Source organism: Camelus bactrianus, chromosome X, assembly GCF_048773025.1.
Source record: "Camelus bactrianus isolate YW-2024 breed Bactrian camel chromosome X, ASM4877302v1, whole genome shotgun sequence".
Taxonomy (NCBI): domain Eukaryota; kingdom Metazoa; phylum Chordata; class Mammalia; order Artiodactyla; family Camelidae; genus Camelus; species Camelus bactrianus.
In genome coordinates, this window is record NC_133575.1 from 17,966,175 (window position 1) to 17,992,400 (window position 26,226).

A 26,226-nucleotide genomic window follows, 5' to 3' on the forward strand; every position below is an offset into this window, starting at 1 on the left:
GAGCTTCCCGCTCTATCAGCAGCGCGGAGCATGTCGCTAACTAGAGAACCCGCCTATCTGTTGATTAAATGTACCTGGCAGCACCGCCAGAGTGACGAAGAGGCGAGGGGCGGCCAAGTCCTTGGACCTTGTCTCCGTTATCCCGCTTCGCTGAAGACCACGCGACCTTCACCCCAACGCCTTGGCTCTTCTATTGTTCCTCTTCTAGTCTCGGTCTGCCCCCTGGTGTTTGATAGTTGGAATCTCGGCTTGCCTAGAGAGATTCAAGGCCAGAGAGTTAAGAAGATTTTACTGGATGATCGGGTTCTCCATTTCATTCAGCTGTTGGCCGTGCGCAGGACACTGTTTGTAAATTCTGGAGATGTAACAAAATAAACAAAACTCCCTGCCCTTAGGGGGCTTACGTTATACGGAAGGAAAATAAGTCAGCAAGCACGTTAGCAAATCACATAATTTCAAACATGATAAAGTAGTCTAAAGAGGAAACAAGGTAGAGGGAGGATGTAGCTCAAGTGGTAAAGTGCATGCTTAGCATGCACAAGGTCCTGGATTCAATTCCTAGTACCTCCTCAGAAAATAAATAAATCTAATCACCTCTACCATAAAAAAATTTTTTTTAAAGAGGACATAAGGTAATGAGAGGGGATCTTTCCAAAATAGATGCAAGTTTTGCTTTGTCCTTGAAGGTGGTAATTTCCTAAAAGAAATTGATACTGCATGCTTTTTCTGATAACACCAGGCTTACTAAAAATTTGTCAATTTTAAGTTGGCTTTTTTAAAAAAATCACTTCATGAATTACAAATGGAACATGGTCTTTGGGGCTTCATCTTTCCTCTCTACCTAACTTTTCCTGCTTTTTGCAGTCCCACATCCATAAGACTGTCCTTTTGACCTGCATAGATCTCGCCTTCTGTTTTGTTCATATTGCCTGTACCTTTTCAGTGATGGTTTTGTTTTGCTTTGAGGCAACTATTCTGAAACCAAGCAGGATCCTCCCTCCCACGTCCCCTGCCTCTTGTTTATTGAAAAGCTTCCTGCACATGGCAATAGAAACTCCTGAACTTTACAGTCACAGCCACAGCATAAAGACTGACCCAAAAATCTGTATCAAATACAAAAATTCCTGAGAATAAAATCATTGGTCCACTTGGGATCAGGTACAACCCCTGGACTGGTTGACTGTGGCTGCCAGGACAAGGTCATATTTACCCATTTGACTTACCAGGAAGCCCCTCACCCAGACCTATGAGAAGGTCACAATCTACTAACATGGCTATTTCCATAAGTAGCCACTCAGATGGGGATATGGAGCACTCCTTCGAAAAGGAGCACCGAGCAACTAACCCCATAGATGTCCCACTGCGGGTGTTATTTAAAGAGAAAAAAAAACCAGATCTCATCACTTAGCCCACTTACCTTAGTTCAAACCTCAGGGAACCCCTGCTAAAATCCAGCCAGTCTAGCATTCATCCACATCTACACTTATCTCAACAGGCAGCACACATAAAATTCTTGAAACAGCTTAGCAACCCTGATTTCTGTGTGTGTGGTGGTGATGCTGTTGTAAAGTATATAAGCTTTACCAGATTTTGGATAGCAGGGATAGAAGGCAAAGGGGTCACAAAGTCAGGCCAGGAGACATGCAACAGTTGTATAGTGGTGAGAATCACTGTCCTGAATTAACAGATTCTCCACCCCATCTTTTTTTTCCTGTTATTTTCCATTCCTTCTATTCTGATATGGTCTCAGAGTAACAGAAATTACCATTAAAATCAAATAAAAGGCACCTTATACACTGACAGATACAGAAGACATTATCAATGTCATTATTATAAGTAGAAGAATAATATCAAATAACAAACTTAACAATATGTTATCAGTTCAAACTAGCATTATTAGTGAAAAGTATCTAGTAACCATCTTTCCTTGGGCTTCTCAACTATAGATATTTTTGGATATCTAATTTAGGTAGAAAATTTTCTTGGAAAACTATATCATCAACTTTCAAACAAACTGATGTATGCTGTGATTTCATTAGGATAGAGAAATCACTTTTAAAAAAAGTTATTTCCAAGAATATAGAGTTTACACAAAAGGATCTAGGATAAAGTTGGGAGGTTGAGAAAAAACAATGGAAAGGTGATTTTCCCCCTAAACCTTAAAGAAAATATTGTAAAGACTATTGAGCTGTTACATGAAAGTGCTTAGTATTATGCCCACTTGCTCCAATAGAAGTAAAACCCAGGCTAGGCAATTTCAAAACAGCGGTAATTTTTATCACTTTTCCTACCTTTCCTCGGCTCCACTTTTATGATGACTGCTCATCAAATCCAAGTGTTGAAAGGTTTATGTCAAGAGCAATACTCTTTCTCCTCTAACAATTTTCTCTTGCTTAGAAATGGCAAACATGTAAAACATGTCATACTATTAGTGACATGGGATCAGAGGGTCTCTTTAGGATAGGACATCTTCACTTCAAAGTGTCAACTTCAATAAAGATGCCTCTTTCAATAAAATAGGACTTAAATGGTAAAATTTCAAAGGACATCTGTCTTACTCAAGCCTAATCTTCCCATCATCCTTCACCTTGTCACTGCCTCCCATTTAATACACTTCCTCCAACAAATCTGGCTCTCTCCATTCATTCCTGGCTCTGCATCCTCTTTCTCTCCATTCCCCTGCCCACCCACTTTCCATCATTTTTTTTTTTACTGATAGACTTTATTTTTTTTAGAGCAGTTTCAGGTTCACAGAAGAATTGAGCACAAAATACAGAGAGTTCACACATAGCCCTCGCCACCCACACATACATACTCCCCTTCCCTCAACATCCCTCATCAGTGTGGCATATTTGGTACAATCGATGAACCAACATGGACACATTATTATCAACCAAAGTCCGTAGTTCACATTAGGGTTCACTCTTGATGTTGTACATACTATGGGTTTTGACAAATGCATAATGACATGTAGCCACCACTATAGTATCATACAGAATAATTTCATTGCCCTAAAAATCCCTTGTGCTCCATCTATTCATTCCTCCCTCCCTCCCTCTCCCCTGGAAACCACAATCTTTGTATTGTTTCTGTATCTGTGCCTTTTCCAGAATGTCATTTGGTTGGAATCGTACAGTTTGTAGCCTTTTCAGACTGGCTTCTTTCATTTAGTAATAGGTCTTTCAAGTTTCCTCCATGTCTTTCATGGCTTGATAGCTCATTTCTTTTTTTTTTTTTTACTGCACATATTTTTTAAATTTACATATATGTACTGTTCATTGTTTCTAGGAACGTTTAGAGCTTTAGCTTTTTTAATTTACATAGTTATCAAAGGAATAAAGCCAACCACAAAATAAGAATTAACTCAAAAAGATACATACACCCTGCTGTTAACAGCAACATTATTTATAATTGCCAAGATATGGGAGCATCCTAAGTGCACATCAATAGTTGAACAGATAATGGAGATGCAGCACACATATATGTAATGGAATACAGCTCACCATAAGAAAGAAGGATACTTTGCCATTTGCGGCCCTTCACTCACTTTATTTTTTTGCACTTCAAAAAGCAGAATTTTATAACCGGCAGAAACATTTCCATTACATCAAAAACAACAAAATACCTAGAAATAAACCTAACCAAGGAAGTTACCTATACTCCGAAAGCCAAAATGACACAAAGAAATGGAAAGATTTCTCGTGCTCTTGGATTGGAAGAATCAACACTATCAAAATGGCCACACTACCCAAAGCAATCCACAGATCCAACGCAAGCACCATCAAAATACTCGCAACATTCCTCACAAAACTGGAACACACAATTCCAAAATTTATAAGGAACCACAAAAGACCCCGAACAGCCAAAGCAATCTTTTGTAGGTCTTTTTTTCCCTCTTTCTTCTTTTTTGTTCTCTTTTCTTATGGTTTGGTGACTAGAGAAGTTTCTTTAACATTTGTTGTAAAGCTGGTTTGGTGGTGCTGATTCTTTTAGCTTTTGTTTATCTGTGAAGCTTTTGATTTCTTCATCAAGTCTGAACGAGAGCCTTGCTGGATAGAGTATTCTTGGTTGTAAGTTTTCCCCTTTAATCACTTTAAATATATCGTGCCACTCCCTTCTTGGCTGTAGAGTTTCTGCTGAAAAATCAGCTGATAACCTAATGGGAGTTCCTTTGTATGTTACTTGTTGCTTTTCTCTTGCTAATTTTAATATTTTCTCCTTATCCTTAATTGTTGTCAATTTGATGACTATGTGCCTTGGTGTGTTCCTCTTTGGGTTGATCCTGTGTGGTACTCTCTGTGCTTCCAGGACTTGGGTGACTGTTTCCTTTCCCAAGTTGGGGGATTTTTCAGTGATTATCTCTCCAAAAATTTTCTCAGGTCCTTTCTCTCTCTCTTCTCTTTCTGGGGCCCCTATAATGCAAATATTAGTGTGCTGCATGTTGTCCGAGAGTTCTCTTAAACTATCCTCATTCCTTTTCATTCTTTTTTATGTTCTTCAGTAGTGATTTCCACTAATCTGTCTTCTAGCTCACTGATCTATTCCATTGCCTCATTTAGTCTATTTTTGCTTCCTTCTAGTGTGTTGTTCATTTCAGTAATTTTATTCTTCAACTCTGTTTGGATGTTATTTATATTTTCCAACTCTTTGCTAAAAACTTCACTCTGTGCATCTATACTCCTCTTGAGTTCTCTGAACATCTTGGCCATCATTACTTTAAACTCTTTCTCAGGTAAATTGCCTGTCTCCTCATCACTTATTTCCTCTTCTGGGATTTTATCTTGTGGCTTGGCCTGGGAGATATTCCTTTGCCATCTCATATTGTCTATCTTTCTATGTGTTTGTAGGTTCCTTCCACAGGCTTTGGGATAGTTGTTTTCTTATTTCTAGTATCTGTGCCTGGTGGGTGAGGCTGGACTAGAGGCTTATGCAGGTTTCCTGGCAGGAGGAGCGGTGCCTGCCCACTGCTGGGTGAAGCTTGGTCCTGGACCTCTGATGGGTAGGGATGTGTCTAGAGGTCTTTGTGGCTCAGGAAGTCTGCTGATGGGTGGGGCTGTGCTCCCACCCTGTATGTTGTTTGGCCTGAGGCTTCCCTACAGGCTGTTGGGTGGGGCTGGGTCTTGGTGCTAATGATCCAATCAAGATGTCAGCCTCCAGGAAAGCTCATGTAGATTAATACTGCCGGAATATCCATCATCAGCTTTTATGTCCACTGGCTGAGCCACAGCCATCCCCCACGTCCACAGGAGACCTTACAAATCCAGCAGGTAGGTCTGGCCCAGGTTCCTATGAAATCACTGCCTCTGCTCTTGGACCTGGAGCACGTGACTTTCCGTGTATGCTTCTCAAGCAAATGGAGTCTCCATTTTCTCCAGTCCCGTCAGGCTCCCAGAGACAAGTCCCCCGGTCCTTCAAAACCAGATGTCCTGGGGTCTTCTTCTCTTCCCAATGCCAGGACCCGAGCTGGGGAGCCTGACGTGGGGCTTAGAGCTCTCACTCCTGTAGGAGGGCCTCTTCAACTTAACTAATCTTCAGCTTGTGTGTCATCCACCCAGAGGGTATGGGGCCCAATTATATTGTGAACACGCCCCTCCTACCATCCTGCTGTGGTTCCCTCTTTATGTTTCCAGTTGCAGATTTTTTTTTTTGCTAGGTTCCAGTCTTTTGTCAATGGTTGTTATAGCATTCACTTGCAGTTTCGTTGTAGTTGCAAGGAGAGGTGAGCTCATGGTCCTACCACTCTGCCATCTTGGCGGAAATCTCCCTTCCATCATTTTCCTCGTACCACCCCAACTGCTACCATCCCAGCTGGGAAACAGCACCTTCCTTCAGACTCCAGGGCAGCCCATTCAGCTGGGGTAGCATAGGAACCAACCCTGCCCTTCCTCAATCCAAGGAAAATGAACAAGTACCTCCGATACAATTAGAGCTGCACCAGAATGCATAACCACAGAAGGAACAAAGCTATAAACATACTTTACTATCTCTGCAAAAAGTCATGCTTCAGAGTGCTCGCACGCTTTTGAAACTTACTTTACAGGGAGGATCTGTATATTTTATAGACACTAGAATCATGCTGGTTGCTAGAGTTTACATGTCTTTGGGTGTAAATTTGTATCTTGTGCTATTTGAAGATGGAGCCGCAGAAAGACAGGAGGGAGCCATTAGTATTAGTTGACTTTATCTTCAGAAACAATAACGTTATTCTAGCTGGTTTATCTTCATGTGTGATCTTTATGGGATTGTTAGACTGCTTCGTTCTGTTTATATAGGTAACTCATTAGCACAATGCACAGGACACCACATATGGCTTCTGTTTGGCATCATCTGTGGAGAGGCAAAAACCAAGCCTGGAGGGAGGAAATATCCCTTTTTTACTCCTAAAATGGCACTTCAAAGTGGCCATTTCTTCCTTGACTCTAATTCCTATTATTACCCCCAATTCCTTACTCCCTGTGTATTGCTCAGGTTCCTCCATCTCCCTCACCCTGGCCCTGACGGTTTGCATAAAACTTCCCTGAGGAGATTTTATTTATATATATATACACATACACACACACACACACACATATAGATATACATATGCATACATATGTATGTCTACATATATACATATATATCTCCCTGAGGAGGTATAGGTATAGATAGGATAAAAACATAGATATACATACATACATAGATATTGTCAAAAACGGCACAATTAAAACCACCAAATCAATAAATAGTATTTAGTAAGAGTTTATTATGCATATAAAAACAGTTCTTGGGAAGAGAGTATAGCTCAGCGGTAGAGCACATGCCTAGCAAGCATGAGGTCCTGGGTTCAATCCCAGTACCTGCATTAGGAAAAAAATTAAACAAATAAATTACCTCCCCCCACCAAAAAAAAGTATACAGTGCTATATATCAATTATATCTCAATAAAAGGAAGGAATTTTTTTCCTTTTTCAGTTTTATTAGGTATAATTATTACAGTTTGCACATATGAAAAAAAAATTTTTTTAACAGTTCTTGAACTGGGAGTTTCCAAATTCAAAGAATGATATGAAGCTCAAGGCATACAGTTATAAGATGGCTTATAAAGTGAAAGTGAGAAAGTTATTAACATTTACAATGACTAGTTATTAAAATGGGGGTCTCCAGATGACAGGGGATGGGTTAAAAGTGATTATCTCCTACCATTTTTAGGAAGACGGCTTAAGCTTTTAAAAATTTTTTTAAATGGAGGTACTGGGGATTGAACCCAACACCTCGTGCATGCTAAGCATGTGCTCTGCCACTGAGTTATACCCTCCCCTTCCATGCAATTTAATATCAAATAAGCCTAAATAAATTAACATTTCACTTTTATAAGGAGAGAGAGCAAATCTTTTGAGATCTTCTAGGGGCCCTTTAGAAAATCCTAAAGTTAGTTTGAGGTCAAAAACTCTTCATTTGGAATTTGGGGGAAGTTTGTTAAAAATGTCAAAAGATTTAAAACACTTGATCAACATAGGAGCATAAATCACTATGAAAGAATACTTATTTTTCCACTTACCAAAGTGACAATTAAAAGACCTCAAAGGCAAAAATAGAAAGTTATATAGTTGTAAATAACCTTACCTCTTAAAATTGAAAAGACTCAGTTTTCCTAAGTAATCAAAGATCTGATAAAGACAATATGGAGCACATGAAATATTTCCCAAGACACAGAATCCTTGTTTCCTAGGCATGTCACATTAGAGGTAAAGAAAAACCTTTTATAATATTTTATTAAGAGCAGATCAACAATCTAAAAAAGTTTTGTGATTTTAACAGAGAGAAAATTAAACTCCAGTTTTGTATAAGTACATAACTGAGCTCATTTTAAAAATATGTTCATGTATAACTGAAAAATTGTGCTCTACACTGGAATTTGACACAACATTGTAAAATGATTATAAATCAATAAAAAATGTTAAAAAAATATCCTTGGGAATAAATGTATTCAATCTCAGCCTGCTATGACCTCACAACATAAAATTTCTTTTCCATAAAACTTCTGCATCTTTCTATTTTCATTTAGGTTTTGTCTTGTTCTTTTTCCTTTCTTATTCTGAAAAAAACCAGTCATTTTATTTTAGACAACATTACTCTGTCTCCTTAAGAAATACACACACTATATTCCTTGCATACGCCTCATATAAAAATATATCCCACTGTAAATCAACTATACTTCAATTGTTTAAAATTTCAACTTCAGCCTTCATAATAAGGATCCTTTGATGTTCCATATCCCTAGAATCAGCAATATTTTCACTATCATATTGATTCCTTCCAATCAATGTGGGGGAGAGCAATGTCAGTGTTCATTTCTTTGAATCAAAGTGAGAAACAGCATGGGCGGAACAGTCTAACATAATGTTCATGTGCTGTTGGCTGTAAAGAGTTAGAGGGAAAGAGAAAATCAGCCATCAGCTCCTTTCTCTACAACACATTGATCAACCAGCTCAGGTGCTTTTGTGTCCCATTCACTTGTGCAGTAACTATTGCTTGTATCCATGCCATGTAAACTCAGTCTATTATTTTCAGGATGTAGAACATATCTATACATCCTTAGTGAGGAACCAGAAGAGCCAGTCTCATAATGAGTGCTTTGGCACTTGTGGGGGATTAATAGCCCTGGGTTTAGATCAATGAGTTTAATTTCTTAATCCTAGTTATTCAGGGGCTTTATGAAGAATGGATAGAAGTTCTGTTGACATAATTATGGGGTATGTGGCTGTGACAAGATAATGAATATCTCAATTCTACTGGAATTTGAAGGGAGAAAAAAGTATGTCGAAAAATATATGCAAATACTTAGTGAAAAAACTGTTGTTTTTAATTCAAGGATTTTATGGAGTTGTTTTTTTATGAGGAAATGAAATAAACCTTCACTTATAGTTTAAAAATCCTATTTTTTCCCTTACTTTATATACAAAGTTGTTTTCCTTCACCCTTTATTGTTTCTAGTAGTTCTATTTTTACATATTGATTATAAATTTTAACTGTGAGTAATCTTTACTTTCCAGTGAAAACTAGGAAGCAGGCAAAAGTGAACTATCATATATTAGCATCCTATAGTAATTAGAAAATTTATAAATACATAGTTATAAAAACTTATACTTTTTAGAAACATGTTTTTCATAATACAATTTTTAATGTGGCAAAAGACATATTTATTAATAAACCCAAATATCTTTTGTCTGTAAAAATTATGAAGTCAAAAGTAGATCAACTGAAATTTATGTCTCAGTAATTATCTTATTTGGAAATGACCTAGATATTTAATAAATATCCATTATTTAGCTTAGTATAAACTTTTATCTTATTTACTTTTATCTAAATTACTTGTTTTTAACAATTATACTTAGATTAGACATCAGCTAGCCATAATCTTAAGTTATTTTGTAATACAGAGAGGACATGAGCTTATTTGACTAGTAAACAAAGGTAGAAAAAATTGTATGTTTGCATTACATTTAATATTGACAATTCCAAAAACACACCTGTTTTTATTAAACCAACAAACTTAAACTAGCTTTTATTTATCAAATATTATCCTAAGGGAACCCTCCTATACTGCTGGTGGGAATGTAGTTTGATGCAGCCATTATGAAAAACTGTATGGAGATTCCTCAAAAAACTAAAAGTAGACCTACCATATGATCCAGCAATCCCACTTCTGGGTATATATCCTGAGGGAATTCTAATTCAAAAAGATACATGCACCCCGATGTTCATAGCAACAATATATACAATAGCCAAGACATGGAAGCAACCTAAATGTCCATTGACAGATGACTGGATAAAAAAGCTGTGGTATATTTATATAATGGAATACTACTCGACCATAAAAAAGAATAAAATAATGCCATTTGCAACTACATGGATGGACCTAGAAATCGTCATTCTAAGTGAAGTTAGGCAGAAAGAGAAAGAAAAATACCATATGATATCACTCATATCTGGAATCTAAAACAAACAAACAAAAAGGACACAAATGAACTCATCTACAAAACAGAAACAGACTTGCAGACATAGTAAACAATCTTACGGTTACCAGGGAAAGGGGATGGGAAGGGATAAATTTGGGAGTTCGAAATTTACAAATGTTAGCCACTATATATAAAAATAGATTTTGAAAAGTTTCTTCTGCGTAGCACAGGGAATTATGTTTAATATCTTGTAATAACCTTTAATGAAAAAGAATATGAAAATGAATATATGTATGCATACATATGACTGGGACATACACCAGAAATTGGCACATTGTAACTGACTGAACTTCAATCAAACTACCAAAAAAAAAAAGATTATCCTGATCATGTGAACTTGAAAACGACTGGCTTAGAGTCTCTATTTCTGCGAGTTTTAGGAATACTTAATTTATATAAGTGCTTATTTCTCTATAAGCCAATTAAGTAGAACTCCTTTGAAAATATCACATATACATAATTTACATATATGGACATACATAATACATAGACAGACACAGAAATCTTAGAGTTTCCATTTTAAAATTTTAGCTATGTCTCAGATATAATAATACAAAATTCAAAAGAATCTGGAGCCAAATTTTGTTTCTGGCAGACAAACTAACTTAAGGTTATCTGCTCAGATGATGTCAAATGGCCAAAGTTTTTTACTGAAGAATGTGGCAGGGAGGGGCGTGCGCGCACTGTAAGGATTCTTTCAGAGAAGCTATTTTGGAGTCATTTTGCCTCTTAGAAGCTTCTACATACCAGTGGAAGAATATCTTCCATTGTCTCTGAGAAGTTTGCGATTCTGTTTTGAAGGGCACCCTTAAAGTGGACTATCTTGTCTAAGTTAAAATTTCCCCAAAGTGTCACTACAATTCCAAATTATCCTTTGTAAAGTTCACCCATTTTTCCAGAAAGGTACAAGATCCTGGTCCACAGAGGGTATACATATAAGAACCAGGAGTCTTTGAGGGAGAAGAATGAGATTTAAACCAGGCAGGACCTATCTCTGCCTTTAGATTCACTAAAACAGTCTATGTGGAGCTCAGTAATCCAACTGCTGCCTAAAATCCAGGGAATAACAGTTTCTCCCCTTACAGACAGAAGGGTGACTTACCAAGAAGCTTCAACAACCAGAAAACAGACGTGCACAACAAGGTCGGAGAGTTCAAAATGCAAAGAGAGCGGAGCTTGGGTTGACTGCAAGGTTGGGGAGAAAGCCGTGAGCTCAATGCACCCTGTGGATACCAGCATCTGGTTGCTCACTGGCCTCCGAGTTGTTGAGAGTCTTATTTGGATCCCACTTCTAATGTCAGAAAACTGTCAGAAATTCAGAAATAACAAAATTAAACCCACCAAATCAATAAATAGAATTTAGTTAAGAGTTTATTATGCGTATGAAAACAGTTTGTGAACTGGGAGCTTCCAAATTCAAAGACTGTTATAAAGCTCAGGGGCATGAAGTTATAGGATGGCTTATAAAGTGAAAGTGAGAAAGTTATTAATGTTTACAATGATTGGTTATTACAATGGGGGTTTCCAGATGGCAGGGGATTGATTACAAGTGATTATCTCAAACCATCTTTAGGAAGATGACTTAAGTTGTTTTTTTTTATGATTGTCAGCAGCATTTATAAGAAATAACCTAGGTTAAGTTCCACTTATGTTTATGAAATAAGCTAGATTGAGCTTTGCTTACTGTCTTAAATGGTTTTGTCTGCACAGGGTATTCTCAAGTCCAGTCTCCATTTTGTATTTAATTTTAACCACACACACACACACACACTCACTCACACACACACATAAACTGAGAGCAATCTGCTCTAATTTGCTGGAATAAATGTGTCAGGCCAAACCTGCCAGAGCTTGGGTTTGCTATTAAAGGGCACATCACATTCAGGGCCCCTCAAGGTACTGAAGTCTAGTGTTGGGTACCTAGAGAAATGGTGTCACTCAGGGGAATCCCAAATTGAATACTTTAGTGATTGGAGCTGCTCAGTTTCTAACTGAAAGTCTGTGGTTTCCAGTCTGGGACTATAAGGGTTGAGAAATACTCTGGGTGGCGGGAGTGGGAGGGAGTCAGAGAGGGGTTTATAATTGATCAGGTGTATCTGGAAGACTCAGAATTCTGCTGAATCATTCCTGGACCAATAGCCCCACAGAAACCAAGCTGCTTTTGGCACTGCCTCCCTAAGCCTGCAGCAGACCTGCAGACTCTCCACATTCCAGCCCCACCAGCCCACACGGCAGAGAACTAACGTCAGCCGGTTCAGTCTCCACCAGTTCTTGGGTTTCTCCTTCCCATTGCTGACGTCACCACCAGAGCATCTCCTCCACACGTGCCTCCCCACTTCCTCCTTTGTCACCACAGACACGCATGGAGATTCAATGACATTTGAGAGACTAAAAATACAGAGATGAATAAGGCACAGTCCCGGACTAGGAGGAGCAAACAGCCTAAGAGAGAGAGGAAATGGAAACAAACCAATATAATATAATGACATTAACTCTAATTGAGGAACATGCAAAGTACTCTTGATACAGCAAGAGTGAATTATTCCTGGACAATGTGATCTGGATAGTATTTTCCATACCCACCTTATTAGTTTCCTCTTCTGCTGTAACAAATTACCACAAACTTAGCGAGTGAAAACAACACACATTTATTATCCTACAGTTCTGGATGTCAGACATCTGACACAGATCTCCCTGGGCTAAAATCAAGGTGTTAGCAGAGCGTTTTTCTTTCCTGGAGGCTCTAGAAGAGAATTCATTTCCTTGCTCATTCTAGCTTCCACAGGCCACCTGCACCCTTTGGCACCCCTTCTACCTTTTTTGAAGCCAGCCACACTGCATCTCTCTGTGCCTTTCTTCCATAGTCACATCTTCCTGTGACACTCTGACCCTCTCTCTTCCTCTTTTAATGACCCTTGTGATTACACTGGGTCCGCCGGGATAACCCAGGTAATGTCCCTATCTTACGGTCAGCTGATTAGCAGTCTTAATTCCCCTTTGCCATGTAACCTAAAATATTGACAGATTCCTAGGATTAGGATGGGACATTTTTTAGAGGCCTTTATTCTGCCTGTCACATCCACCAAAAAAATTCTATAAATATAAATATATATAAATACACACACCATCCCCCAACCTGAGTTCCATACACCTTCGTCCCTGCTCCATTGTGTAGCAGCAGCCATACCTCCTTCTGATTAAGGGCAATTACCCCTGCCAAGATGGGGACTCCTTGGCCACAGGAGTCCAAAGCCCTGGCAGTGGTTATACCTATAGTTCAATGGGACCCTTGCTGTCCAGTGGGAAGAGTGTGATCCTCTGTGGAACAGAACCTTGAACTCTGCAGAGCCCAGAGTTGCAGGTCTAGGAAACATAAAGTTCCACAAGGGGTCATTAGGGGTGATGGTAATTGGGACCATGCCTACTTCTACCCTTTGGTACTCAGACTCATCTATTTTTCCTATTGGAGGCACAATGCCATTTAGAGGTCTCTGATTCAGTGCCTGTGGTAGGCAGAATCCTAAGATGACTTCCTTGATTCCCACTCCCTGCTATCTATGTTCCTTTTCTTCAGCATGGGCAGGACCTGTGAATCTGATGGCTGTCACTCACATAATTGAGTTATGGCATGTGACAAACGTGAAGGCATTTTGCAGATGTAATTAAGACCCCTAGTCAGTTTGATTTTCAGTTAATCAAAGGAAACAATACCCTGGGTGGGCCTGATCTAATCAGGTTAGCTCTTAAAAGAGAGATCGGGCTGTCCTTGGAGATAGAGATAGATTCTCCTGCTGGCCTTGAAGAAGCTAGCCGCCGTGAGTTCTACAGCAGCAAGAAAATGAATTCTGCCAACAACCACTTGAGCTTAGAAGAGGACCCAGAGCCTCAGATGAGACCCCAGTCCTGGCTGACACCTTGATTGCAGCCTTGTGACATCCTATACAGAAGCCCCAGCTAAGCCATACCCAGACTTGTGACCACAGAAACTAATATAGTAATAAGTAATAAATATGTGTTGTTTAACCTGCTAAGTTTGTGGTAATATGCTACCCAGCAATAGAATATTGTATCTTTGCTTTTTATACCTAAATTATCCTCAGGCATATAACCCTATGACTGATCTCATCCGAAGTCAGTCAAATCTGGTTTTAATTCTCCACTTCCCTTTCTCTTCTCTTTTGATTCTTCACTTTCTCTTTCTGACCCTACCCCACAAGGAGTCTGCTTCCTCCCTCATCCATCTTCTCTCAGCCTCTTTTCAGAATCGCCTGCAAACCAGTTCTGGGGGTGGGTTTTTTTTTTTAATTTTTTAAAAAATTTTTAGTGGGGAGGTAATTAGGTTTACTTATTTAGTTTTAGAGGAAGTGCTGGGGATTGAACCCAGGACCTTGTGTATACTAAACATGCACTCTACCACTTTAGCTATACCCTCCTGGGTTTTTATTTGACCAAGAGTCTCTAACATCTGAGTTAGAGAAAGTAAAAGTAATGAATATGAAGAATTTTTCTGATGAATTCCATCTTAAATTGTTTAAAAATTATCAATAGGGAAAATATATCAATTTAATTTAATCCATTTATTGAGTACCTACTATATGCCAGGTGTTTTGCTGGGTGCCGAGGCTGCAAAGATCAAACAGAGAGATTTCCTGACCTCATGGAATCCATCACCCAGAGAGAAAACACAAAGATGTGATCAAATGCACTGTGATAACTGCTCCAATGAATAATGTGCCATAAGATCTCAGAGGAAGCAATATAAATGATGCATTCTGCTGGATGGAGTGTTGGAGGAGTCATGGTGAGGAGACAGGGTAGTGGCCTGTAAAGCCACAGAGAGGAGGTGACACTTGAGAGAGTTCTTCCCTTAGCGAAAAAGACACTAAATTACCCAAATTGAATTTTCCAGTTTCATAACTGAACTTTTTATAAAGAGGCTAAGAACAGTTTCTAAACAACTAAACAGGAACATGTTTGTCCTTTTGTCTCACATTATCATACATACCTGGCTAATTAAAGTACATCACTTTAATTAAAGGTACCCATGGAAGGTAGCCAGGTATCAATGTATCAGCGTACCAACGGCCCGGTGCTCATTTCCCAGCAAGAGTTCCCTAAGTGACCTAGCAGTGTCACCATCACTACCCACCCAGATGAAACTTACGCTGGAGGCAACTAGGGCTGTGTCCTCAGCGGAAGTGAGTTGCATAAGCAAGACATCCCTTTTGCTGCATTCTCAGAGGACACAGTTCCATGCTCTGGGAGAAGTAACGTGCCTCTCTCAGGATAGTTCTGAGCTGAGCACCAGATCCCTGAGGGAGAGTCATTGCTTGCTAACATGAACTTTGCCCCCAGGTAGCCAAACCTCCAAACCATCTCCTCCATATGCCATGTTTGTTCAAGTCAAGTACACCTATCAAGGGCCTACTCTATGAGAAAAATTCTGCTTGATGTTGGAGTCACAAGACTGAAAATGACAGTCACTGCCGCAGAGGGGTTCATGTGTGGCTTCCTGACTCATTTCACAGACAAGGAAATAGGTTCTGAACTTTTCTGGTTTCTTTTTCTGGTTTGTTTGTACTGTACTTCCTTCACTGAGTACCTTTCCCCCTTTCTGGATTCACAGAGCCTAACTGAAGTCCTACTTCTTCTAAGAGGATTTCCTGACTCTTGTCATCATTAACTTTTACTTTCTCTAAGTTTCTATTTCACTAAGTCTGTATTTGACAATTTAGCACTTAATTATAATTTGCTTTGTATTATTTCTTTAATTTTTTGAAGTGTCCATTGTGGTACTCCAATAATATTGTAAGCTTCTTGAAGGCAGGAGCCATCTTTTAAATTGAGTCTGGGCACATAGTTAATTCTCAACATCTAGTTAAGATTTAATGGATTGGGTGATGGAAACCAGCTCTTGAGCAGTAATGGAAGGAGAGGAATGGTAAGCAATGCTCCCACCTTCAAAGGCTGGTTTGGTCCTAATCCAGCCTTCAAAAACCAGCTGGAATGGGTTTAAAGAACCTTCCCTAAGAGCATAACATAAAAACAAAAGGATCCACATTAGACATCAAATTCACAGTCCGTCCAATTAAAGACTGGGTCCACTGCAGTAAAAAAAAAAAAAAAAGGATGATTCATTGCATGGGAGAACAATATAAATAGCAACTTCAAAAGGTAGCCTCCCCAGCATCCAAAATTTAATTCAATCAGTCTATTATCCATGCATTAATCTAACCCCTTCGAGATGTTTTTAAATTCAAAATAACTTTTTCTTATTGCCATAAAGGATTGTTTTTTCCTCCCTGTCCCATTCCTATTCCTGGGATCTGGCACCACCTACGAAAGCTTAATTAACAGAAGTGGGCATTTAATAGGGAAAGAGACAGCAACTCTTTGTAGCATTATATAATGCGTGAATGTTGGCAGTGGGAAAGGTCTGACTTGTTTTTTGTAGCTTATTATTTCGAGGGAGGACCATGGTAAGTAAAGGCTTCTTTCTTTTCTTCCCTCTTCTACCTATTTGCAGGTTTCAAGCCCAAGGAAATTCTCCATCCTTTTCTACCCCCTGGTCTGTCTCATCCAGAAGGAACTGGATGACTGATGCCCTGCTGAAGGCTAAAGAACAAAAGAAGTTTGAAGGGCTGAGATTTCCCTGTGGGCTGAGGAAAGACGAGTCTACTACTTCCTTCTGGTGTCTCCTGGAAAGGCTGGAGTGGATGTCTTGGTCTGCGCTGCTTTGTGTCTATATTCTTTTCTCTTGTTATAGCAGAGTTGTTCTCCTAGTACTTCAGTGGAACTTTCCCCCTAGTTTACTAGGTTCTGGGAAAGGAAAGGGAAAAGGAAAGGTGTAACAGAAGAAGAAAAGAACACCATGTTGAAACCACCTCTCTCATTCTTCGGCTTATGTATTCTATTACTTTAACCCTGGGCACAACGAGTTAAATATTAGAGAAATGGTCCTTGTGCCCAAATAGCTCATTAAGTTCCCTGAAGAAAGTTCCCATCCCACAGTCCTGGGTTAGTTATGGCTACTACCTGTTGTAGATAGCTTTGCTTTCAGCCTAGAAACCTTGCTAATAAGCAGAGATAAGAATGGTAAAGTAAAAATAACCGCTAACAACTTGAAGTTTTCGCAGGAGCTTTGTAATCTAGCCTACATGAGCAAACAGAAGAACGAAGAAATGTTATGCTTCCCTTGAAGGCCAGATGTCTCCAAGAAGTCTGCACTCCACTTTTACCCTTTAATCTTGAACCCTCCCCTCCCACTTCCCCTTTTCCCTTAGCATAAAAGAAGCCTGAATTCTATTCTGAGTGAAGATGGTTCTTTAGGACAGTAGTCCGCTATCTTCTGGGTTTGCTAGCTTTCCGAAGAAAGTTGCTTTTCCTTGCCCCAACATCTTGTCTGCTGTGGCTCCTACACCTGGCATTCGTGCCTGATACCTTGTAATCATATAATAAAATGGATTGGCAAAATGACTAAAGAGCAGTATGATAGCCACCAAGTTTTGAGTACTTATTTAAGTGCCTAAAATGTTGAAAATGTATAATCAATATTTGTTGAACAAAGAGAGAATAGTAGTAGGGATAATATTAATTATTAAGCCCTTATTGCTCAATTACCTTCTTTAATCCTCACAACAACCATAGGAGATCAGTATTCATATTATTCCCATTTTATAGATAAGGAAAATCGGGGTTTAGAGGCATTAAGTAACTTCCCCCAAATCAAAAAGGCTAGCAAGGATTTCCCAACTATTACCAGACCCGCAGTGAGTGGTGTCCTCCAGCAGAGGGCATAGTCTTATACCCCAGACTTGCCCTGAAAACTGATGCAGGTCCATCTGGGGAAGTAGACTCATGCTCCCAACCATGTATAATAGCAATTGCTGTGGGAATCAGAGGATTCTGCAGAGTCAGAGAAACCAAACTGGGCATGAGAAGTCATCTAGAAAACTAGATGATCACGAGGCCTCAAATCGTAATCCTCAAGTTCCCCTGTCATGTACATATTCAGCATTTTCCAGGCCTTCAGCCAATATTTCTCCTTTTCTGGTTTCTTTCCTCACGCGGACAAATGTATTCTACAGTTAATTTTTACTTTATTATAAAGTAATGACACATGATTCTAACTTAATCAATGGGTTATCATCAAATGGCTCCTCAACATACTGTAAACAAAATGTTTTGAAATTTGTCATTTCAGAACCGTATCTCTGAATGTCAATTTTCCTAATCTAGGATTCTTTTCTATCTCAAGCCAGGGAATAAGGAAACTTCCTTTCTACTTCTTGCCACTGTGTTTTCACAAAAATAGATGCAGAACTTACTACTATTTCATTTGATCCTTTCAGGTGGATCTGAGTCTGCCTCATTTATTGGCTAGATCCTTACATACATATCATCCTTATCCCACCTTTAGTTCTGTCCACCATGGAAGCAGTAAGTGATAAGGGGACAGTAACAAGCATGAAATTCAAAACCAGATGCAAGCTGACACTGGGGCTACAGGGCCCTTATTTTCTGCAACTGGGGTGGACCATTCCTGCTGGCCTGTCAAAAGTCAAGATTAGGAGAAAAGACATATCAGGTAAATATTTAAAAAAATAAAGGTGTGTTAGCTGTGTATATTTCATCAGAAAATTAAATTTAAAAGCACTATAAAGATAAAGAGGCACAAACATGAGAATAGGAAAAATTCACCATGAAAATATAAAAATTCTAAACTTGCACCTAATAACATAGTCTTAGTTCAAAATGGATTGATAAATCTGACTGCTTTAAATTGAAAAACTTGCATATAGCCAAAGACACTATTAACAACAACAACAAAAATCCTAGCCACAGATGTGGTACATGTCTGCAACAATAATAAAAAAAGAGGGATGTGGAACTGGAATAATAAATTATATAAAAGGGTTACTACAAATGAGTAAGAAAAGATAAAGAAACCAACCAAAAGTGGATAAACGTCATGAAGTGGCAATTCAAGTAGAAGAAACAATATATGGCCAATAAACAAACATACTGTTGAAAACATCAATATCACATTAATAAAATTCAAACCACAATAAAATATCATTTCATACCCATCAGATAAGCAAAAACCAAGAAGTGAAATTACCAACTGTTGGTAACGATAGAGAGCACTGAGAATTCTCATTCACTGCTAGGAGAAGTTGTGAATTGGCAGAATCACTTTGGAGAAAAATTTGGCTCTGTTTTGTAAAGTTGAACCTGCATGTACCCTTTGGCCCAGCATTCCAGTTCTAGGCAAATACCCTACAAATTACTGTTCCTGTACTCAAGGATATATACAAGAATATTTCATAATAGCATTGTTTGAAATGATGGGGGAAAAGGGAAACAATCTAAATGTTCATCAATAGGACATTTTTTTAAGCTTGGATCCTCTGAGGAGGAATTTGAATCCAATCAGTTCATAATACATTGTACAAATCACAGTTTTAAGGTCAGTACTCCTTTTTTGATAGATTTAAAAGCTTATCATTTAATATTTATTTCTTGTATCCCTTTCACACATATGAGTAAGTCTAAACATTCCAAATAGGAGAAACATGCACTATTGGGGTATTAATTGGAGAAAGCTGTGAGTCTCTCTGTCTGCCACAATTGCTCACAGGGTTGAAACACCTTGTTGAATTTACCATGGTTCAGGTACTGGCCCGCAGATATGCAAGTCAGGAACTTGATTTGTCACTTCACTAGAGGTGACTCTGTGTCCTTAGGAAGACTCACATCAACCAAGAGACTGATAAATGAAATAAGAATCTCAAATTCTTAGCTCACAATGAAATGTGGGACTGCCTAGTGACCATGAGAAATCCAGTAATAATCAGAAAATTTACTGATGATCATGGAATCGGTTGCATTTAGCTAGGACACATTGATTAGAAAGTAAGCGCCATGAGGGCAAAAATTTTTGTCTGATTTTTCCATGACTAAAATTCCAGAGACTATAACAACATCTAACTCAATAAAAATCTGTGAAATGAATGAATGAATAAGGAGAGACTGACGTATTCATTTCTATAATATGCAAAGACCCATCTCATGATTCAACTTGGAGTTCTTGCATCAGGGTATTCTTGTTTCAGCACAGTGCCAGAGCGAATGGTGCTACTTTTGGTCTCTGAGATTCTTTTCCTATGCATCCATGACTGCTCCTAGTAGACACCTTCAGTTGCCTACCCTATAGGCATTCCCTTCTAATTCCTTGCTAACAGAATCCCAATTTTGTTCTGGGCAGCAATGTGCCCAACCTCAAAGAAAGAAGCACAATTTGTCTTGGCCAAACATATCATCTCTGTTCCCCTTTGCCAAATACTCACTGACCCAGCCTCCCTTGCCGCCACATTACCCAGTACTGTCCTGTAAGACATAAAGGGAAGACATCTGGGGTATTCTGGGAAAGATTTGCTTCCCAGATAAAAAGACAGAGCCTCAGTAGAAGAAAGATGTTTGCCCACAACCTTTCCTCCCCTGCTTAGGATGCTGATGTGAGGACATGATGCTTGGAGCTATCACAGCCCTTTTACATTCATGAGATGAGTTGAGGATGACTGGCAGAGTGGAAGGGTTTTAAAAGCCCAGGTCCTTGATAACATGATTAATGGCTGAACTAGCCCTGGAACTGACTATCTCCAGGTTTCTAATTGAGTTTCTTTTAAGTTTTTATGGTTTAGTCTACTATAAGTAGGTTATTCTGTTAGCTGTAGTCAAAAGCATTCCTAACTGATACAATGATCAAGTTTGTTATAAGATATATCTTCTCTATTTAGTTATCTTAATACATTCAATCAGTTTATAGCCAAATATTAACTGGCCTGGGATGGATACAGTTTGCATATCTCTGCTTGGTTTTAAGTTTCACTTTCAGAGGCTATCCTAATTCACTCATTTCTAATGCCACACTCAAGTCATGCAACCATCCTAAACGTGAGAGCATTGAGTACCTCAGGTCTCCTTTCTCAACACTCATTTGCCTGATCTGTTACTTCTTTAGAATCTAAGTTGTGCATTTCTGAACCAAAATTATCTCTTTTATCACGATAAACAGAACTGACTTCAATGCTGAATGAATTAGAATATAACTGATGTTATCATCAACAAAAACTATTTAATTCCATTTGTGAGAGTCTGGATATCATGTTTACTTACTAATTCTTCAGCTCATTCCAATTTTGAGAGGTAAATATAAGTTGTTTGGGGAGTTTCCACTGGTGATTTCTTACCTGATAGGCATATCAGAAACAACAGTAGTCCTACACTTCTGCTTGTCCCACCTGTTCTTTATTCCTTTTTGTTGTTGTTGTTCTTTGTTCCTTTTCCCCTCCTTTCCTATCTTCCCTTGGACTATTTTTTATGAAACCATTTTATCTCCTCTATTGACTTATTGGCTGTACCTTTAAATTTTAGTGATTGCTCTAGGCTTTACAATATGCATCTTTAACTTCTCACAGTCTACCTTTAAATGTTATAACATTTAACATATAATGAAGGAATCTTATAACAATATACTTCCATCCCGTCTCCCCCATTCTTTGTGCTCATACATTCTACTTCTACAAATGTTATCAATCCCATAATATACTGTTGTCATTCTTACTTTAAGCAGTTAATTATCTTTTAAAGACATTAAAAACAAGAAAAATGTTTTTCATATTACCCACAGACTTACCATTTCTGGTACTCTTCATTCCTTTGCATAGATTCTTATGTATATCTGATATCATCTTCCTTCATCCTGAAGAACTTCCTTTAGCATTTCTTGTGGTACAAGTTCACTAGCAATGAATGCTCTTGGCTTCAGCATATCTGAAATGTCTTCATTTTGCCTTCATCTTTGAAGGACATTATCAATGGATTCTGGGTTGACAGTGTTTTTCTTCCAATGCTTTAAAGATGTTCCACCATCTTCTGGTTTGCATTGTTTTTGATGAAGAACCGGTGATGAATATCAACTTTAAGATTTTCTCTGTATCAATAGTTTTGAGAAATTTGATTCTGCAGTGGCTTGATGTGGTTCTCTTTGTGTTTATGCTGCTTGGCATTCGCTGAGATTCTTGGATATGTTTGTAGTTTTCAACAAATTTGGAACATTCTGAAAGTTGAGTAGGAGAATTATAAAATTGTAAATTGTGTTACATTGTTATATATTACTGAAGGTAAATGAAGAGTGCTTAACCACTATTTACAGCTCTTCAGTAGCTTTTTGTTTTTACCATGGCTTCAGACTAGGTACTGAAAGAAAGTTTGGGACATTGTTCTATCTGCTGTCCTGCCCAGATTCTAAGCACTATATACCTGCATAATTTCCCTCTAGTTTGTATAATGGTCAAATACCAGTAAAAGAGAGAAGGGAGAAAAAGTTGTGTGAATTATTATGTTCTGCATAATGCCTTTTCAACATGTTCTCCTATTTTCACTAAGCCTGCTTCTTCAAAAAAGAGTCTCCACATGTAGTTTATAGTTGGAATGTTAATTAGGTCACAGATGAGGTCCATTTCTAAAGGGAGACAGGATTGTAAATAATTTATCCTAGATGATGTGCTCTGGATTGGATTGTCCACATGATGTCTGGCTCGGCAGATAAAAAACTCCAGGCAGAGTGCAATAGGGATTACAATACTGATTACCCAGCCTCTGTGATGATTCCTGATTCTATGATACTGGAGCAGGCCTCTTGGGTTGGCAAACATTAACAGAATCATCGCACATTTATTATTCATGAGAGACGTAAAGCTTTGTGACAAAGGTCAATGAATAAGCGAATGATTCTGTTTAAGGGCAGGAAGAAAACAGGTTTAGGGACAAATCCTTCTCTCTCCCCATTGGACCATTAACAATTATTCTTCCTAATCCAAAAACTCTTATAATCTTTATTTCACAAGAAGACAGAAAGGAATAAACATTTAGAGGGCTCATACTATATTCTAGGCACTTTACAAAGGACTTTACAACAGTATTTAATATTCACAACCCTAGGAGAAGGTTAACTCTATCTGACATATAAGCACAATGAGCTGCAAGAACCTTGTCCAAAATCACACAGCTGGTAACTGACAGTGCTGGCTTTGCATCTAGGCCTGCCTGGCCTCAAAAGTCCCTGCTTTTTCTGCCACACAAGTGCACTCAGCTCCACCCTCCAAAAAGTATTTTCTGAGTCAATTACCCTTTGGCTTCAAGCCAACAGGCTGGCATTCTCTAAGTCACTTGCTTGAATGGGAAAACCCACTCTTCTTGCCAGATGATAAGTGTGCATTCTACCTATGAGGGAAGAATATAAATGAAGAACTGTGGACCACTTTCAAAGTAGTGGGACAGTGCTCATCTCAGAAAGAAGGATGGTATGGTGATGCCCCAGGTTCACTGACTAGATGTTCATAGAGGACTCCTCCATGAGCAGAGAGTCCTTACAGCCTCTGGAATCCTCCTGTGAAGGAGTCTGGATGGGGGCAGCTTCCTGCAGCCTCCTAGGGTGTGGGGGATCTCCTAGGAAGCTAATTGTTTATAGTTGTCTCAGTAGGCATTCCTGATCCCTATTGCAGAGTCCTACTTATCAGTCCCGTTCTTGGGATGGGGGTCAGGGGTGCAAGGCAGAGAAAGAAGGCTCAGGAAGAGGAAGAAATTGGGGAGACTGGAACTGTCAAGAGCAAGCATTCTTTTCTGTAATAAAACAAGGCATACACTAGTGAAACTTAATTTGTGAGATGTGGACCAAATGTGTTGAATATTTACAGTTTTTTACCTGAGCTCCAGCCTTAGGATAGTATTTGATACAATGTCTGTTTTTTAATTTTCCTTTTTGGCCAGAAGATCTGTGAGGACTATAATTACACAGTGGTGTAGTAAAAGATGTCTTGACTAATGGTCAGGAGACCCCAGCTGTATTTCTGACTCTGCCACTTTCAGCTGTGTGACTTTGGACAAGTACTTTACCCTCTCTGGGCTTCAGTTTTCTTAGTTATTAAATAAGGAATTTGGACTAGAGAATCGCTAATACTCTATGCTTCTATGATGACAGACATCTCAACAATAGAGGTTGGAGGGCTTTAAAGACAGAAAAAAACCCTGTTCTTCCAAATTATATTCATCCAGGCCAATTTTATTTAAATTGCTGATTTTATTCCCGGTGTTCCCTGAAGCTCTGGAATGGAAATGTATAATTAACCCTTTTTTTTAGTATAACAACAAATATCTTTTTAATTCAACAGAATTTCGATAACAAAGCAGGATATATGTTAAAAATAAGTAATAATACAAGAAAACTAAGACTAAATGAAATCACATCTGTAAAATGCCAAGCAAGACATACCACTCATAGTAGGCACTAAGAAATGCTACTGCACATCTATCTCATTTCTTCCTCTCCTATAGCACCCTCCTATAATTAATCTTTTAAGGAGACTTAAAATGTATTACAGTTCTCCCAACCCTATGGCCCTGGGTCACCTTTTGATCTTCTTGCACGCTTCTCCTTCTATCATCACCCCAAAAGGCATGACTCATTCCCACATCCTCTACCTCCTGAATGAGTTCTCAGGTAATAACCTCTGTTGTCTCCAGCAGAATATGCCCAACATCCACTCATACCAGGGCCGGAAAGTGGGTCTGTTCCTTGTTCCTCAGGACAAACAGAGGCTGCTGATTTGGGTGGAGTTCACTCCCTTGCGTTTCCTTCTTTGAAGTATCCTCTATTTTCCCAAATTCACTGTTAACATTTAATTGCCAGTTTATGAATGGTACAAGGATTGGTAAACTGGATTCTGAACTTTAAAATCTATTGCGTGGACCCAGGAGGCATAGGGAAAAGAGGGGGTGTCTTACACTTTGTGCACTAACAGGCAATTATTTCCTATGATCTTATTGAGTAACTGCCATGCCCAGATTCAAAGAGCTGATACTTCAGGAGGTCTCAGGATGGCTAACTGCACTTTTCAGATTTCCCAATCATTTATGAGGAGTTAGAGCCTTGATCCCTGAGCTGAGTGATGGGCAGGAGTGTTCCCTTTGCACATGACTTCACAAGGGGAGAGAGGGAGGGCTGCCTGGAGGAGGTAGGTCACCCTGAAGGGATGACAAATTGTGTATCTGCCCCTCAGTTTTGATTGTTCCTGTCCTTTTTCTCCAGAAGGCTAGATCCCTTCCAACCATAACTAGAACAATAAGGGCCTGTAATGTTTAACTGTTAAGTCTCTGGAGGGCGCAAACTATGCCATATTTATTTCAGCACTCCTCAAGTACAATGCTTGGGAGGAAAACAGACCTTAACGAATGTTTGTTAAATGTTGAACAAGAAGCAGGTTATTATTGCCATTTAAATGCAGATAGACTCCAAAGTGGCCCCATGATCCTGCCTCCTGGTGTTTACACCTTTGTGTCAAGATCTGTGACTCCCTTTTAACTAAGAGAATATGGTGAGGGTGATAAGATATCACTCCCATGATTATGTTACATTATGTAAAACTCTTCTCTTGCCAGGCAACAAAAGCAAAAAATAACAAATGGGAATGCATCTGCACATCAGAGGAAACAATCAACAGAGTGAAAAAGGCAACCTATTGAATGGGAGAGAGTATTTGCAAACCACATATCAGTTAAGAAGTTAATATCCAAAGTACAGAAAAGAACTCCTACAGGTCAACAACAACAACAACAAAACAAATAACCTGATTTTTAAATGGGCAAAGGACTTTAATATATATTTTTTCAAAAAAAAAAGGCCAACAAGCACATGAAAAAATGCTCAATATCACTAATAATCAGAGAAATGCAAATCAAAATCACAATGAGGTATCACCTCACACTTGTTAGTATGACTGCTATCAAAAAAAAAAACCAACTAGAAAATAACAAGTGCAAGTACAGAAGTGGAGAAAAAAGAACCCTTGTGCACTGTTGGTGGGAATGTAAAATGGGGCAGACTCAATGGAAAACAGTATGGAGGTTCCTCAAAAAATTAAATATAGAACTATCATATGACCCAGAAATCTCACGTCTGGGTACATACCCAAAAGAATTAAAAACAGGATCTTGAAGAGAGATTTGCACACCTATATTCATTACACCATTATTCACCATAGTCAAGAGGTATAAGAAACCTAAATGTCCATCAATGGATGAATAGATAAAGAAATCTGGTATACACATAAAATGGAATATTATTCAGCCTTGAAAGAGAAGGAAATTTTTTCACAGGCTACAGTAT

At 38.7% G+C, this 26,226-nt stretch overlaps 1 protein-coding gene across 2 annotated transcripts in view; it reads right to left on the bottom strand.

The window, feature by feature from the left end:
* Positions 1-26,226, bottom strand: part of ACOT9 (acyl-CoA thioesterase 9) — a 53,111-nt gene that overhangs the window by 21,114 nt on the left and 5,771 nt on the right. The window contains exons 3-5 of one of the 2 annotated variants that reach the window (XM_045506870.2): positions 21,697-22,119; positions 11,101-11,303; positions 75-253 (exon numbers count right to left, since the gene is read on the bottom strand). The gene's annotated coding sequence lies outside the window, so the exon portion shown is untranslated. The remainder of the gene's footprint in view (positions 1-74; positions 254-11,100; positions 11,304-21,696; positions 22,120-26,226) is intronic. The other variant, XM_045506871.2, reaches the window with a different exon arrangement.